The sequence below is a fragment of the Podarcis liolepis genome (genome assembly GCF_965112155.1).
Source record: "Podarcis liolepis genome assembly, chromosome: 2".
Taxonomy (NCBI): Eukaryota; Metazoa; Chordata; class Lepidosauria; order Squamata; family Lacertidae; genus Podarcis; species Podarcis liolepis.
The window spans coordinates 84,328,466-84,344,556 of NC_139555.1; the positions used below are offsets into that span (position 1 = coordinate 84,328,466).

The 16,091-nt window shown below is 45.2% G+C and overlaps 2 protein-coding genes across 6 annotated transcripts in view; one reads left to right on the forward strand and one right to left on the reverse strand.

The window, feature by feature from the left end:
• GATA2 (GATA binding protein 2) overlaps positions 1-16,091 on the forward strand; it is a gene marked incomplete at its 5' end in the record, with an annotated part of 197,344 nt that overhangs the window by 141,073 nt on the left and 40,180 nt on the right. The window lies entirely within an intron of this gene.
• Positions 1-16,091, reverse strand: part of LOC310700217 (uncharacterized protein) — a 75,137-nt gene that overhangs the window by 33,571 nt on the left and 25,475 nt on the right. For 2 of the 5 annotated variants that reach the window (XR_014522488.1, XR_014522489.1), the window contains one exon: positions 11,692-12,484. The exons of 2 other annotated variants lie outside the window; for them this stretch is intronic. The gene's annotated coding sequence lies outside the window, so the exon portion shown is untranslated. Of the gene's footprint in view, positions 1-9,890; positions 10,720-11,691; positions 12,485-16,091 lie in introns of those variants that run through there. One more of the 5 variants, XR_014522487.1, reaches the window with a different exon arrangement.

Below are 16,091 nucleotides of genomic sequence, written 5' to 3' on the forward strand. Positions count from 1 at the left end.
AACTTGTGATTCCAAGCCACTGGTATTCAGAGGCCTGTTTTCTCTGAAACTGGAGGAAGATCACAGCCATCGAGATCATTCATGAATTTGTCTAACCCTCTTTCGAAGCCGCCCAAGCTTGTGGCCGTCACTGCGTCCTGTGGGACCAAGTTCCACGTGCTTCGAGAAAATCTAGTTGCTTTTCCTGTCCCAAATCCTCCAGCATCCAGCTTCCTTGGATGGCCGACAGTTCTAGTATCATGAGAGGGGGAGAAAATGGTCTCCCTATCCACTCTCTCCACACTATGCCTAACTGCACACGCCTCGCCCCTTTCTCCATGGATTTCAATGGGAAAATTAAATATGAGATTAAATCTCTCCACGGAAACCAACGGGACTTCAAAGTGCTTTGGTTTGGCTAGGAAGTGCCCTCAGGTTTTTAAAACAAACAGTGACAGTTGTGTATTAGGGAAATGGAGTCTCCTACACTTCTCTGAAAAGAGGTGTTGCTTCCATGCAGTCAGGTTCATGTGCCTCCCTTTCTCTCATGGCTGGCCATTTCGACATGCATCACGCAACATTTGTAAGCGGTTTTTTTTTTTGTTTGTGTTTTAAGGGGTGGGGGTGGGATGCTGCAATCCCGAGCCAGAGCCTCAGATTGTAAAGCCGTTTTCCTTTTCTTCTCTCTTTTTCAAAAACTACAGCTGAACTAATTTGATGAAAGGGAAAAATAAAATGCAAGCCAGACTAAACACCCAAAGTTCCTACCTACAACCAGCACTCGGGCTTTCGCAGGCCAAAGTCAACACATGTCAATTTTTAACATGACAGGACTTTTAAAAGGGGGTTAGAGTGCTGAACGAGAAGCGGCTGGAAAACATTATTAATGGATTCTGTCAATTAAAGGCTGGCAAGTCGAGCTTCTACAAAGGTCCGCGCTTCCCTCCCTTTTAAGTTGGTGGAGGAATGATTTATGAGCTGTTTGTTTACGGTGTTGTGGACACACAACAGTGTTCTGTGGCTAGTGTACCTTTGTGTTAGCTGGAGGTGTGTCTATGTGGGCTGATTCACACAAACACTCCGCTGATGGCTACTTTGCTTTCTCCTTCTGCTCATGGTGGATAGAGCCATGAACCGAAGCAACATTTTTTCTCAGCACCCCCAATAGGCCTGGTGCCAGCACTTGGCCCCCGAGGCCAGTGGTGGCTGGTGGCAGCAGGGGGGCGGTGCTTGAAGGACATGGGATATGGCCAATGAGCACTCACAAGGGTTCAGCTAAGTTATTCTGGTATTCTCCCTTCCTTGCAAAGTTAATGAAAATTTACAGTGGTGCCTCGCAAGACAAAATTAATCCGTTCCGCGAGTCTCTTCGTCTTGCGGTTTTTTCGTCTTGCGAAGCACGGCTATTAACGGCTTAGCGGCTATTAACGGCTTAGCGGCTATTAACGGCTTAGCGGCTTTAAGAAAAAGGAAACAAACTTGCAAGAACTCGCAAGACGTTTCGTCTTGCGAAGCAAGCCCATAGGGAAATTCATCTTGCGGAACGACTCAAAAAACGGAAAACTCTTTCGTCTTGCGCGTTTTTCGTCTTGCGAGGCATTCGTCTTGCAAGGTACCACTGTACCAATATGACCCAACTCAACTGAAAATGGCCTTACTTTGGTACAGAAGTTGCAATTTCATGCTGTACATTACTCAGAAGTAAGCCCCACTGAATTCCATGAGCCACATCCACAGGATTGCAGCTTGACTTGGTTAATCTTAAAGGACTGTTTTAACATGGGACCCCATCCATTTCCAGATATATGGGAAAATATCATTCCCCTCCCCCAGCTTATTAACTTCTGCATCCCCCCCCCCCGAATTTGGAATAAAGTGGATATTAAGCGGACCTTGGAGGTCAGGGTTAAAATCAACCATGAAACTCACTGTGTGACCTTGGGCCAATCATTTGCTCTCTTTTTGTATTTAATAAGGTGATTCCACAACAGGTTTCCTTTGTATAAACAGTACATCATATAATGACTGCAGTGGAAGGTTCTGTTGGGTCAGGCCAGGGGCCCATCTGGTTCAGAATTCTGTTCTCATAAAGCATTTTTTAAACGTAAGGAAAAACAGGAATGCTATAGTTTCTCTGAACTCTGTACATAGTGGATCAGCCTCCACTGCGCTCTCTGTGAAGTAGATTAGGCTGAGAGATGACAACTGGCTCAAGGTCGTTCCTGAGTTTTATGACTGAATGGGGATCTAAAACTAGGCCTCCCTAGGCCTGTCTAACTGTGTCCTGTCTAGGGATAGGGGAAGAACTGGTTCAGTTCGCATTTTCATGGGAACCTACAACTGATTTGTACTTCCTGAACCAGGAAGTGAGCCATGCTCCAGCCAAACAGGGTTCACAAAAATGCATATACTATTTATTTCCATTTAGAAATCATTTCCTACACAACCTATCAAACCAATTTCACACACACACACACACACACACACACACACACACACACACACACAACTTCATATTTAAGAATAAGTTCAAATGCAAAACAGATATGTTGTTGTTGTTGTTTAGTCGTTTAGTCGTGTCCGACTCTTCGTGACCCCATGGACCAGAGCACGCCAGGCACTTCTGTCCTCCACTGCCTCCCGCAGTTTGATCAAGCTCATGCTAGTAGCTTCAAGAACACCATCCAACCATCTCATTCTCTGTCGTCCCCTTCTCCTTGTGCCCTCCATCTTTCCCAACATCAGGGTCTTTTCCAGGGAGTCTTCTCTTCTCATGAGGTGGCCAAAGTATTGGAGCCTCAGCTTCACGATCTGTCCTTCCAGTGACAGATCTGTCCTTCCAAAACAGATATGGACTGGAATATCTCCACGTAAAAGTGAAAATAATGTGCATAATATTAGGGGAAATGCTTGAGGCCAAATTGCATACAGAAACACATTTTTAGGAGAAATCAGAACAAAAATGCATCTGGGTTTTTGTGCAGATTTTTAAAAGAATTTTTTGCAAATAGAGTAAAGTGATTTTAAGCCTGGAGAAATGAGACAAAGAGGAAAACCAAAACTGGCAGATGTCTCTGTTCACAGACCTGTCCAACCCTCTTACTACTACACCACACTGCCTCTCAAAAAACTTGTTTTACAAGGAAAATACAACTTGCTGAAACGAAGGAAGGCTCTAGGGACCTTCAGATCACCAGTCCCACACTTTCCCAATACAGCTATTTCAACATAAGCAGCAGTCCTGCAAGCACTTCCTCGGAAGTAAGTCCTTTTGAACTGGCTGAAACCGACTTCTTCTGAGTAAGCATGCATAGGGTCAGGATGCTTGCCTTCTGATGCAATCCTTCCCCCATTGCATTGCATTGCCTGGCTTTACTTTCTCAAGATGACAACCTGGCTAGCTGGCCTGACTCAATTGATAGGCCTGTCTTGTCTTCGAGCCGCCTTATCAGACAACATCAGTGTTGGTCAGACTTCATAGAATTTATTGAGCCAAGCCTCCTTTTCCAATGATTTGCTTGTCGCATTTGAAATGGCTGTTCTGGGTTGTGTTGGTGTGCATGGGGGTGGGATGGGGGAGGACTCTTTAATTAAATTATTAGATAAATTACATCAAGACCATGAACTGGGCATGTTTTTCCTAACAAGTAACCTGCTGATTAAATGTAAAACGAATGAATTTAAAAATATAAAATGTACCTGCAAATGTGCTTTACAGTTGGTTAGAGTTCAGCCCATAGTCTTAACATGCCAGGGCTCCACCCAGACTAGAGGTCACACTCGTTTGACCCAAAAGCCCTGCCTTAAGCTCAGGTGAATGGAGACTGGTGGCCATCGTTTCTATGGACTTTGGATCTTATACAATGGATGGGATGGGGAGGGGATGAGTAATGGCTCACACTTTCAATTCCTTAAGCTTCTCTGCACTATGCAGAATTGATCTTTCCCACCTCCCTTCCGCACAGAAGTGAAGGACACAGGAAGTACAGGGCATTTGTGCTTCATGATCGGCCTCATTCTAGAAGATCTGAAGTGTCTCTCTGTGATGAGGGGGTGGTCCTCTGCTAGGGTCGAGTCAATTTGAGCTTCTCATTTTCCCAGTCTTAAACTCAGTTTGCCACATAAGTTTGCAAATGCTTTTAAATATCTCCCTAATAATATTAATTTAACCTTTAATTATTTAATATTGATTTAATATTAATATTTTCCCAATAATGTCATCATTAATAAATAATTTCATTAAAGTATGCATTTAATGTGCACTTTACCTGGTATATGAACTTATGTGCACATTATTTGGTTGAATTCTGAACTGCAAAATGTTTAGCTTTCGGAGGATGAATGCGTTTCAGTTGATGTTTTCTTTCAGGAAGGGTCAATGAGGTAGGTAAAGGTGCCCCTGCCCGTACGGGCCAGTCGTGTCCAACTCTAGGGTTGCGCGCTCATCTTGCTCAAGAGGCCGGGAGCCGGCGCCGTCCGAAGACTCTTCTGGGTCATGTGGCCAGCATGACGAAGCTGCTCTGGCGAGCCTGCACCAGCGCCGCACACGGAAACGCCGTTTACCTTCCCGCTATAAAGCGGTACCTATTTATCTACTTGCACTTAGGGGTGCTTTCGAACTGCTAGGTGGGCAGGAGCTGGGACCGAACGACGGGAGCTCACCCCGCCGTGGGGATTCGAACCGCCGACCTTACGATCAGCAAGTCCTAGGCACTAAGGTTTTACCCACAGCGCCACCCGCGTCCCAGGTAGAGGTAGAGTCACCTTCAAAAGGAAACTGAGCCAATTTTCTCCCTCAGTTGTATCCAATGCATACTATTAAAAGCACTGCCTGCTTTAATATTATGCTCATATCCTGGGCCTGAGCCCTACTGTTCAAAATACAGGTGGGGCCTGTTTTAATTTACACCCCTGTTGACGGGATGTAAGAACAGCCACAACACATTTTCCCAGCACTCCAAAACTGCATCCTCAGGATGGCTTCGGCAAACCATTCTCAATGGAAGGTCCACATGCAATCTCCTTGGCTTGGGCATATCATCATCATCATCATCATCATTTAATTTGTATGCTGCCTTGCTGTAGTTAAAACCATGCGCAAGGCAGCATACAATGAGAAAATGTTTACATTATTACAAGCATAATGAAAGTAGCCAGAAACAACAAACAAAACACATCAACAAGTACACAACAATAATCGAACAATTTCCACACAAATCATTATAAGATTTAAAAATAAAGATACAAAAAAAATCAACAACAACAAAAAGCAGGGGCGTGGGGGGAACCCAACAAAACCCCACCAGCAATACCCCAGCCCAAAAGTCTGTTCAGCAGCCTCAGTTTTTGGAGCTGGAGTCAGTCACGGCCCCACCTTCCCCGACCAGGTAGAAAAGGCCTGCAAGGCAGGGAGCAAGTCATTAGGGCTAACAGCCAAGATGCTATCTCAGAGTTACAACTTTGATCCCTTTAGGTGGGCGGTGTGCTATTTTGCAGAGGTTACGCATGTTACAGTTTTAAAAATCCAATTCCAGTTTGAAGAGGAAAACAATAAGTTTGCAGCTTACATGCATTTAATGAGCACATTCAGCTTTATGCACCTGGTAAAAATATTTTATTTTATTTTAAAGTGGTGGGGTTTCTGAGAAAATGACTTCGACAATCCCACCCACCATTGAACCCAATGGGTTTTGACCAAATATGATATTGGCTTTAGGCATGATCTCTGGAAAGTAGCCCCCACATAAACTAGGGGCTTACTGTAGTTTCTTGCAGGGGGGTGAAAGTTGGGGCAGGGAGCAACTCAAAATACAGCCCTCTCCTGGCCTTACCCAGCAGCAGATTGCTTGAAATAAGGTAGACGGACTCTTGTTCCAAATGGATGAGCAAGTTTGTGACCCAGTTTGAAACATTCCCAAAGGATCATGTGAATCAGCTCTTTAAGAAATGAATTATAATTTTGGAAACATAGCAAAGGCAGAGTCAATTACATCTCGACATTCTCAGGAATATTTCTGGTCAAAGGGATTCCTTTCTTCCTGTTTTCCTAAAGTATCTTTTTACTTTAAAAAGGGAGTGAAAGGAACCGGTGAGCTTCAGTCGGCTTCTTTAGACGATGCTGCCCTGAGACTGGCCCATAATATGTGCACATAAGGCACACAAGGAACTGATTTGAAGCGGAATGGTGTGTTGTGGGGGGAACGGAGGGGGGGAGACTACATAGACACACAAAGCACTTGGGGCCTTTGTACCACAAGGACAAGGAGCTGGCAAAGTGAGGAGCTGGAAGTTATTGTTGGCACAGAAAATCCCTGTTTGCAGAAAAAGAAAGGTGGGTAAAGGGGAAGGAAACATTCCATGAAATGGGCATCAAGGCAAAACAAAAAAAACGAAACAAAACACAAAACCCCTGCTTTCCCCTGAAGAAAAGGAAACATCAGGAAATGCCTGGTCTCAGAAAGTCAGGGGGAAACGCAATTTGCCTACCAAAAATAAAAGGCACAGTAAGCGAAGATTGACACAAGAGAGGAAGTAGTTGCTCATTTCTTCTTTGACACCTCCAGTGTCCAAATAAAGTTTAGATCTGCCGCTCTTTGTTTCCCTCAGTTTTGCCCCTTAGGGCCATGCCTCTCAAAACTGTTGTTTGTTGTGCGTGCCTTAGACAGGAGGCAGATATGGAGTTGGACTACAAGATTCCATAGACAACTAGCATAAAAAAAGAGAAGGAAACTGTCCCATGCATGTTCTCCTTCTGACTGTAATGTGTGTGGCTTGAGGTTTGCCCTTTAACATCTTTCTCCACAGTGGAAAAAGGCAATTTCTCTGAGATACAGTTCCATGGGGATCCATGGGGCATCTTCCTGAATCTGGCTCCTGGTGGATAGGAGCTAAGCATCTGAGCCGTGGGCAACCAGTAACTGTGACTCCCTGGAAGACCCAGTGATCAGGCAGGGATATAGGGATCAGGCAGCCCTTGAGGTATTGTGGACCCAGGTTGCAAAGGGCCTTTTAAATTAATACAAGAACCTTGAACCTGGCCTTGTGCTTAATGAATGAGGCGCTTCAGTTTAACAAGGTAATTGGGAAGCAAGTCCTGTATTGGGCTTTGTGGAGTACAGCCCTTGCAGCTCTGCACTTTCTGTGAGACTTCAACTTCCCCACCCCTTTGTGTAAGCACTGTCTCAGTTAGCATAATATACGCTAAATATTATTATTTCCATGCTGTGTGGCTGATGGGTTAGTGAGAATTTCTCCCTCCTTCCACTATTTGCCAAAACACCAGCCAAAGAAAAGAAAGAAGCCCTTTTAAAATTCAAGAAATAAACTCAAGGACTGTACACACACACACACACACACACACACACACAGAGAGAGAGAGAGAGAGAGAGAGAGAGAGCAGTCTCCTCCATGATCCGTCTGAATACTGTGTTCACCAGCCTATGTGGCATTTGCCAGAACTGTCAAATGGCCAGTCCAAGTCTGAGCAGGATCCTACATGTCAAACGTACACTCCACACAACCATGTTACTGTTCAGAGGAGGAAAAAAACATTGTTACTCTGGATCCACCAGAGTTTTGGATTTTACTTGAAAGCTTGGCACTGTGGTTGCATGGAAACAACTCTGGATATGTATGGCTGGGCAGGCTAGTGAGGGTTGCAGTCTGGTGAGAAGGGGCGTGAGAGGCCTGGGGGACGTGTTGAGGGCCCAGACAGATGGCTCCCCAGCCCTCCTTTAAATGAACGAGCTCTTGCCTGCACAGTTAAGAACTTTTAGAAATATATCAACAGACTTCCTTGCGCAAAGCTTCTAGGACTCACTTTATTGATGGCTTTTTGTTGACACATCTCCTGACAGGCATTTCCTTGTGAAGCCATACTGTGGAGTTGTCCCTGCAGGCAAGCTGCCTTGTGAAGAGACTGGGCGGGGAGGTGAGGGGGGGGAAACAAACCCAAAATAAAACACCCCAAACAATGGAAGCACCTTGTTTAATGTCAATAGTTACCGCTTGTCCGCTTTGAGTAATCATTTAAATCATTAGCTCCTGGTGGTTGCTAGCAAAGCCCATTCTCCTCAGCTCTGGAGCAGGTGAATAATGGTGTCAGTCCAGCGCTAGGCCCGCATTCCACAAGACAAAAGCAAGGTGGCTCTTGCTGGAGTGAGTGTAAACGGCAAAGGAAACATGGACGCACAGAAACGAGCATGATTTACGGATCTGCAGCAAACAGGCGCTTGGGCAGGCTCGGTGTTGAATAATTTGCTGGGGGAGGAAGGGAAGCAAAGAGCTTCATTTCTGACGGGGAAACTGAGGAGCTCTCTCCCCCCTGCCAAATGCAAACACATTCCTCCATGTTCCAATTATGTCACTATATCTGTACACAATGTTCTGACACTGCTTTCCAGTTCTAAGCCCCCAATGTATTCATGCTACAGTCAAACCTCGGTTGTCAAACACAATCTGTTCCTGAAGTGCGTTTGGTTTCCGAAACGTTTGACAACTGAGATGTGGTTTCTGATTGGTTGCAAGAGCTTATTGCACTCAAGTGGAAGCCACATCAGACGTTTGGGTTTCAAAAAACGTTCGAAAACTGGAGCATATACTTCCGTGTTTTCCGTGTTCGGGAGCTGAAACATTCCAAAACAGAGGTGTTCAAGAACCGAGGTTTGACTGTTCTAGTGCTCTGCCCACCTTTGGTTGCTATCACTTCTGTGCCTCAGCAACCTAGGAAGCTGCCTTATACTGAGTCAGGCCATTATTTTCCCCACTGACTGACACTAGCTCTCCAGGGTTTCTGTCAGCTGTCTCTCTCCACCCTACCTGGAGATGTTGAGGATTGAACCTGGGCCCTTCTGCATATGGTCTACCTCTGTGCCACAACCAGTTCCAGTCCAGGACTTCTCATGGATATCTCATGGAACCACAGAGTTGGAAGCGACCTTCGGGGATCATCTTGTCTAACTCCCTGCAATGCAAGAATATGCAGCTGTCCCTTACGGGGATCGAACCTGCAACTTTGGCATTGTCAGCACCACACTCTAACCAACTGAGAAAATAAGAAGAGCTTGCTGGATCTGGCAAATGGCCCGAATGGCCCATCTATTCCAGCCTCTTGTTCTCACAGTGCCCAACCAGATGCCTGTGAGAAATCCTCAGGCAAGACCTGAGCACAAGAGCACTCTCCCCCTCTGCAGTTTCCAGCAATATTCAGATGTATAATTGCCTCTGACTGTGGAGACAGAGCATAGTCATTGTGACTAGTAGCCACCCACTGATAGCCTTATTCCCTATGAATTTATCTTTTAAAGCCATCTAAGTTGGTAGTCATCACTGCCTCCTGTGGGAGCAAGTTCTGTACTTTAACTATGTGCTGTGTGAGGAACTACTTTCTTTTATCTGTATGGAATCTTCAAAGATTCAGTTTCATTGGAGGTCCATGAGTTCCAGGGTTATAAGAGAGGGTGAAAATATTTTCTCTCTCTATTTTGTCCATGCACGCTTACTTTTATCTACTTCTCTCATGTCACCTGTTACGTACCTTGTCTCTGAACCAAATAGTCCCAAATGCTGCAACTTTCCCCTTGATCATCTTGGTTGCCCTTTTCTGAACTTCTCCCAGCCCTTTTTGAGGGGAGGCAAACCAGAACGGCACACGGGATTCCAATTGTGGTCGCGCCACAGATCTGTATAACGGCATTATGAGACTGGCAGTCAGGGACAATACAGCCAAGTCAATGCCCCTCAAGATTCATACCCACAAAGAGCCTGCATGATCAATAGTAGCTAAATATCATCAATGGAGTTTATTTCTTGGTCCTGGATTTGCCAAAGTAGGCAATGCCCCTCAAAAGATCCTCAACAGGAGATGCTTTGAATTCATCAGTGACTTCAGCACACCTCCAAAAATGGGGGGATTGCTTATTTGCAACTGCAGATTCATTGAAAGCTTCCAAGGAAGTGTCAAGCACTTGCATGAGTTTATAAAGCTATATGTTAACCTTTTCTTATATATAGGCAGACCTTGCGGTAACACAAATGCAAGACTGTGCGTTGCTTTCTTGTTTGCTCTCAATCTCTTCCAGGCCTTCTGGAGTGACCTTGAAGGAGAAAATGGCTGTGGTCCTTCATGTTATTGAGGTGATAACAGATTCGCAGCCATTCAACCTGTCTCAAGCAAGCCAGAGCTTTTATTTTATTGCAGTTCCATGTGGCACCAGCTCTGCCTGCTGAGTTAGCCTTCCCCCATCCCTCATTTGTCTTATATCAAATGAACATATAAGGCAGCTTTAAGCTCAGGCAAACCACTAGTCCATCCATTGCAGGCTTGCCTGCTCAGAGGTCTTTCCCTGCCCAGTGACCTGCAATTCTTCATCTGGAGTGAAAATTTGAGCTCCAGAAAAGCAGGTGCTCTACCACTGAGCTATGGCCACTGCCCAAACATCTTTGTGTGGTTTGAAGTGTCTGAAAGGGGTGTGGGTGGGTGTATGTCAAAGTGCCTCAGGTATGCAAGGCAAGGAAAACTGGGTGGCAGCTGAAGGTGTAGAATGTATACCATTAGTTCCTATTTTTTTCCTTGCATGGGCCACTTGAAAATTGCTGAAGGTCTTGGTGGACCACTTAATAATTTTCTGCCTGATGTAGCAATTGTTATGCGCTGTGCTAGATGCTGTATGCTTTTTCATTGCACTTCACAGCTTCTTTTATCTTCTGTGGTATGGCGTTGTATTACAGATTGAATTAAAACTGAAATACAATAAATAAAAGCAGTAAACAAACAATTAAAATGCATATTAATATTTAATACAATGGATATAGCATCTCTTGTCTTCAACCACAAATCCACAAACACACCATGGAGCATCTGCTTGAAACTTGTGGGCAGCCACTGGAGTGCCACAAACCAGTTTGGTGACCCCTGGTCTAAAGTCCAAACTAATTATACCACAGTCTGTCTATACACCTGTCTTCTACGCAGGAGAAATAAGAAGAGTCCTGCTGAAGCACACCAAGAGGTTCGCTAGTCCATCATCCTGTTCCCCACACTAGCCGTCTAGATGTCCTTAAGCAAGACATGAGGCCAATAAACCTTTCCGGTGGTTGTTCTCCTGGTGAATCTACAATTCTCTGATTCTATCAGAAAGAGGGAGAGAACTGCCCTGCCAGTCACTTCCTCTCTCTATTCTCCTGCTGCTTCCCTTTTCTCCATGGACTTTTTAAAAACTCCAGGGTGAATGAAAAACGTGCTTGGGGGCACATGCGACTTAAGTTGGGGGAAGCAAATTGTTCTATCAATATCATCCCACCCAAGCTGAAGGAGATGATGTGGGGACACAGCATTTTTCTATCTACTGGTTGGAATGAACCTTAGAGTAGCAATTTTGAGCGGACCGATGGCTGTCAAGGGAAGGGCGAAATTGTCAACCATTGCCCCCAACTAAACCTGAGGGTACCTGTAGCTGCTTTTCAAATAATGGAACAACACAGGACTTGTAAGCTTTTCCCTGTGCAGAAGAATGCCACTGATCTGTGGAATTCCTTCGCTCTGAGAATTGCTAATATCTGAGCACTTCCTGAACGTGGTAGAAGGCTTTGATGGCCAGGAACAGGGCAGTATGATGAGAGTTCATGAAGAGAATTTTTTTATATATAATGGCCACCGCAAGGTTATTGGCTGCTAAAAATTAGAAATCAGAAGAAGTACCATCAGTGACAAACTGGCAACATATTTTTTTAAAAAAATGATTGAATTAGCAAAAATGACGGCAACAATTAGAATGCAATCTAACCAAAATCTCAAACAGGAATGGAAGTGTGTAGAAGAACACATGACCAAAAGATGCTCCAACAAAAAATTATTGATATGCATAGATTGATTTCACAAAGTTAAGTTAAACAGATATACAAGAATGTATGTTTAATTAAGATACAAAAATACAATCACAATAATAAAGTTATCAAATAAAAACAAGGAAGTCACGCATGGGTGGAGGGAAGATATAGGGCAAGAAATAAGAAGCAAATAAGAAATGACTAAATGTTGGTACATAATGAAATGGGAAAATGTGAATTTACAAATATAATTAATATGTAATACTATGTAAATATTTCAAATACGTATCGCAACATCAACAAATAAATAAATAAATAAATAAATAAATAAATAAGAGTTCAGTTTTATTATTCATGCAAGTACTGTGTTTTAAACATCTCCATCGTGAGCCTTTGGAACAATCGTGCTACAAATCAAAGGCTGAAATATACAGAGGCTACTATGGGCCCTGAGACTTGTGGAGATCAGATGCCATGAATTACTGCATCACATCCTTGACCAGAAAGGTTCTGCAGTTGTGTTCACATAGAACCCTCTTTTCTTTTAGCATTCAGCCTCTCCTTCCAAGTAAGTCCATCTCAACAACCAGCAGCCAGCAGCACTAACCTGTTGTCCGTTAAGTGGGTCTGTAGAGATTATTCCACCCATGCATGCGCCCTACTCACCAAGTAGAAGCATCTATGGTTTAGGAGAAGTGATATTTCTTTAGCAGGAATGTACCACCCCAGCCCCATCACTCTCGGTCTCTTGTCTGGGCACCAGTCCACTCAATCACTCATTACACATCAAGCCAGTTGGGATTGGCTACTGGATTGGGGTGATCCAGTAGTCATTGTTTACTGAGATGCTTGAAACCCCTTCTGAAGTGCTGCTTCAAAGACTCCTGTGCTAATATAGCTGTCATGAGATAAGAGAAGCCCTCTTATGGGCTGGTGGAAACTGCTTAAAGAAGAGCAAACAGGATAGGTGGGTGGTTCACATGATGGAGTATAATCAATAGGGTCCCCCAATGCTTTTACATTTACAGTGGTACCTCGGGTTAAGTACTTAATTCGTTCCGGAGGTCCGTTCTTAACCTGAAACTATTTTTAACCTGAAGCAGCACTTTAGCTAATGGGGCCTCCTGCTGCTGCCATGCCGCTGGAGCACGATTTCTGTTCTCATCCTGAAGCAAAGTTCTTAACCTGAAGCACTATTTCTGGGTTAGCGGAGTGTGTAACCTGAAGCGTATGTAACCTGAAGTGTATGTAACCCGAGGTACCACTGTATTCATAAGGGATCTGGAAATAAGAGTGAGCAGTCAGGGGGTCAAGTTTCCTGATGGCACCAATTTAAATTTAGTGCTGTGAAAGCAAAAAAGGATAGCAAAGAGCTCCAAACAGACCTCTCCAAAGGGCAATGAAGGGCCAAATGTGGTTTGGTGCTATCTGATTGGCCACTGTAGGAAACCATGTGGTGGTGGGGGGTGCTGATGGACCAAATAGTACTTTGACCTTTCTGCATCATAGGGGGTTGGACTAGATGACCCTCTGGAGACCTTCCAACTCTGTAGTTCTACGATTCTATGCTCCGGTGGGGCTCTTATGTGTTTGTATCCGTTGCATTTAACAGCACCCATAATCTGCCTGCTAAGGCATGTTCTGAAACCTAAGAACCCTTTGAGGCAGTGGTTTTCATCCAGTGTGCCATGGCACTCTGGGGTGCCTTGAATGAAGGTCAGGAGTACTGCAAGCAACACTGGACTCTGTCCCTTGTTCCTTCCCTTCCTCCTCTGATGCCCTCTCGCATCTCTGCCTCCCAAAAGCTTGCACAGCTGCTTGTTGCAGCAGCCGTGGCTACAAACTCCCCAGGTGAATGGTGCCTCTGGGACTGGCCAGGGGGTGCTGGTTGCCAGGAGCTGAGGTGGCCTTGGAGCAATCAGGCGAGGGAGCCCAGCCAGACAGTCCACCAGCCCTTGCTGTTGGGAATGGACAGACAAGTCCCAGGCCCCTGTGGGGCAGTGCGAGAAGCCACCTCTCTTTGGAGCAGGGAAAGCAGCTCAAAGACCAGGGGCATCAGCTGTGGCTGCCCAGAGGGCTTCCAAGGAGAAAAGGGTGAGAGGCTGCCAGCTCTGCAGGCAAGGGGTGACACAACTGGGCTCCTGAGCCCCACAGGGGTGCCACAGAAAGAATTCAGTTGGTCAAGGGAGCCATGGACTCAAAAATGTTGAAGACCTTTGCTTTAAGGATACAAAGATGCCACATAACTCAGTGGTGTAGCGTGGGGGGTGCAGGGGGGCCGGCCACACCGGGCGCAACATCTGGGGGGGGCGCTCGCACTCGCAGCTCTCTGCCCCTACCTGGCTCACTCACTCACTCTCACTGCAGTGCTGGCTGTGCGAATCCGATCTGAGCCGCTGGGTCGGCGCCCACTGTGGAGGGGGTGGGTGCCAGGCGTGTGGTCCGGAGAGAGAGCGAGGGACTATCTGGGGGAGGGACAGTGCAGCGGCCGCCCAGCGCAGCGCTGAGCGCGGGAGAGAACCACACCAGACCAGACCAGGCAACAGCAAGAAGAACCTGGCAGCGGCGGCAGGTTAGGGGTTAGGGGGCGCAAATTACTTGCCTTGCCCCGGGTTAGGGGGCACAAATTACTTGCCTTGCCCCGGGTGCTGACAACCCATGCTACGCCGCTGACATATCTCATCTTTCAAACCAAGACTGCAGAGCACACACTTCTATCGAGCTTCAGCAAGCAAGTGATGTTTTGGCATCAACTTGCTGTCATCGTTTGTTGTCTTTTTGCAAGTGAGTAAATTGCAGCTCGGGTGGTGCTGTGGGTTAAACCACAGAGCCTAGGACTTGCTGATCAGAAGGTCGGCGGTTCGAATCCCCGCGACGGGGTGAGCTCCCGTTGCTTGGTCCCAGCTCCTGCCAACCTAGCAGTTCGAAAGCACGTCAGAGTGCAAGTAGATAAATAGGTACCGCTCCGGCGGGAAGGTAAACGGTGTTTCCGTGTGCTGCTCTGGTTTGCCAGAAGTGGCTTAGTCATGCTGGCCACATGACCCGGAAGCTGTACGCCGGCTCCCTCGGCCAATAAAGCGAGATGAGCGCCGCAACCCCAGAGTCGGTCATGACTGGACCTAATGGTCAGGGGCCCCTTTACCTTTAACCCAGATTACCTTTGTTATCTTAGCTCCATATTAAAACTAAAACAAAACAAAACAACAAACAAATGAAAACCCACCCCAAACAAACCCCATGTTTTGGAAAACGCCTGTATCTTTTCCAAGACTGACCAGTAGGTGGCGCTCCCCACCAGGAAATCAAACTGAAACCAATTATATGTTCAATATCACTAGAAATCATTGCTGTTGATAGAGATAAATGGGTAATGCACTACCTGTGTAACAATAGTTTTTTTTTTAAGGAAAAAGAAAAAAGAAAAATTGAACTTTTCATCAGCTGCTAATCATGATTTTTTAATGCTTTGCTTTGCATTTTCTGGGGAATAAAACCTCCAGGGAGCCCACTCTTTTGTGGGAAATGAAAGGGCATTACAAAAAATGAATGTACATGGATTCTAAATATTTCAGGTTGTATGACTTTGTGTTTGACCTTAGCAGAAGATGAACTAATCCTGCAATATAATAGACTTTCATAGAGATATGGAAAATGGCTGCTTTTTTATCTCAGTTGCCATGGGAACCATCAGGGAGAAGGCCTAGCTGAGATGCAATAGAAGGTTATTAAATGTGCGCTTGTGTATATTGGAAAAATACAGCTTTTTGTCATCCTGTGTCACTCATAGGTCTTTAATACGTAATGTTTAGGTTATTAATAAACGAACACAGGTCCATTTTTAGAGGGAACAACTGTGAATGTAGCTGTAAAAAAAAGTACAAGTTGAACATTTGCAAAAAAGAAAAAAGAAAACCTCTTTAATAGAGGCAGAAGTGTGCAGTTGGCTTCCCCCCCCCCCCCAACCTCCTTTTTTTTTTAGCTGTTGCAATTTTACTCCAATTCCCCCTGAAGTTTTTATGCTTCTCTGTAACTAAAGTAAAGAAAGATGCCACAGCAAGCCAGCCCCACTATTTAAAATAAAACTAAAACCTTTCTTTATTTCTTTTTGGGGGGGAGGGAGTTAAGATCTACAATGGACTGATTTTACATCTCTCCTTCCCTGTCTTTGAACTTGCAAGTGGTATTATTTGCATAACACTTTTATCCGGCCTTGATGCATTTGTGTGCTTGAGCTTTGCTGGAAAATGGAGGAAGAAAACATCTCTGGGAATATTTTTCAGCGCCAA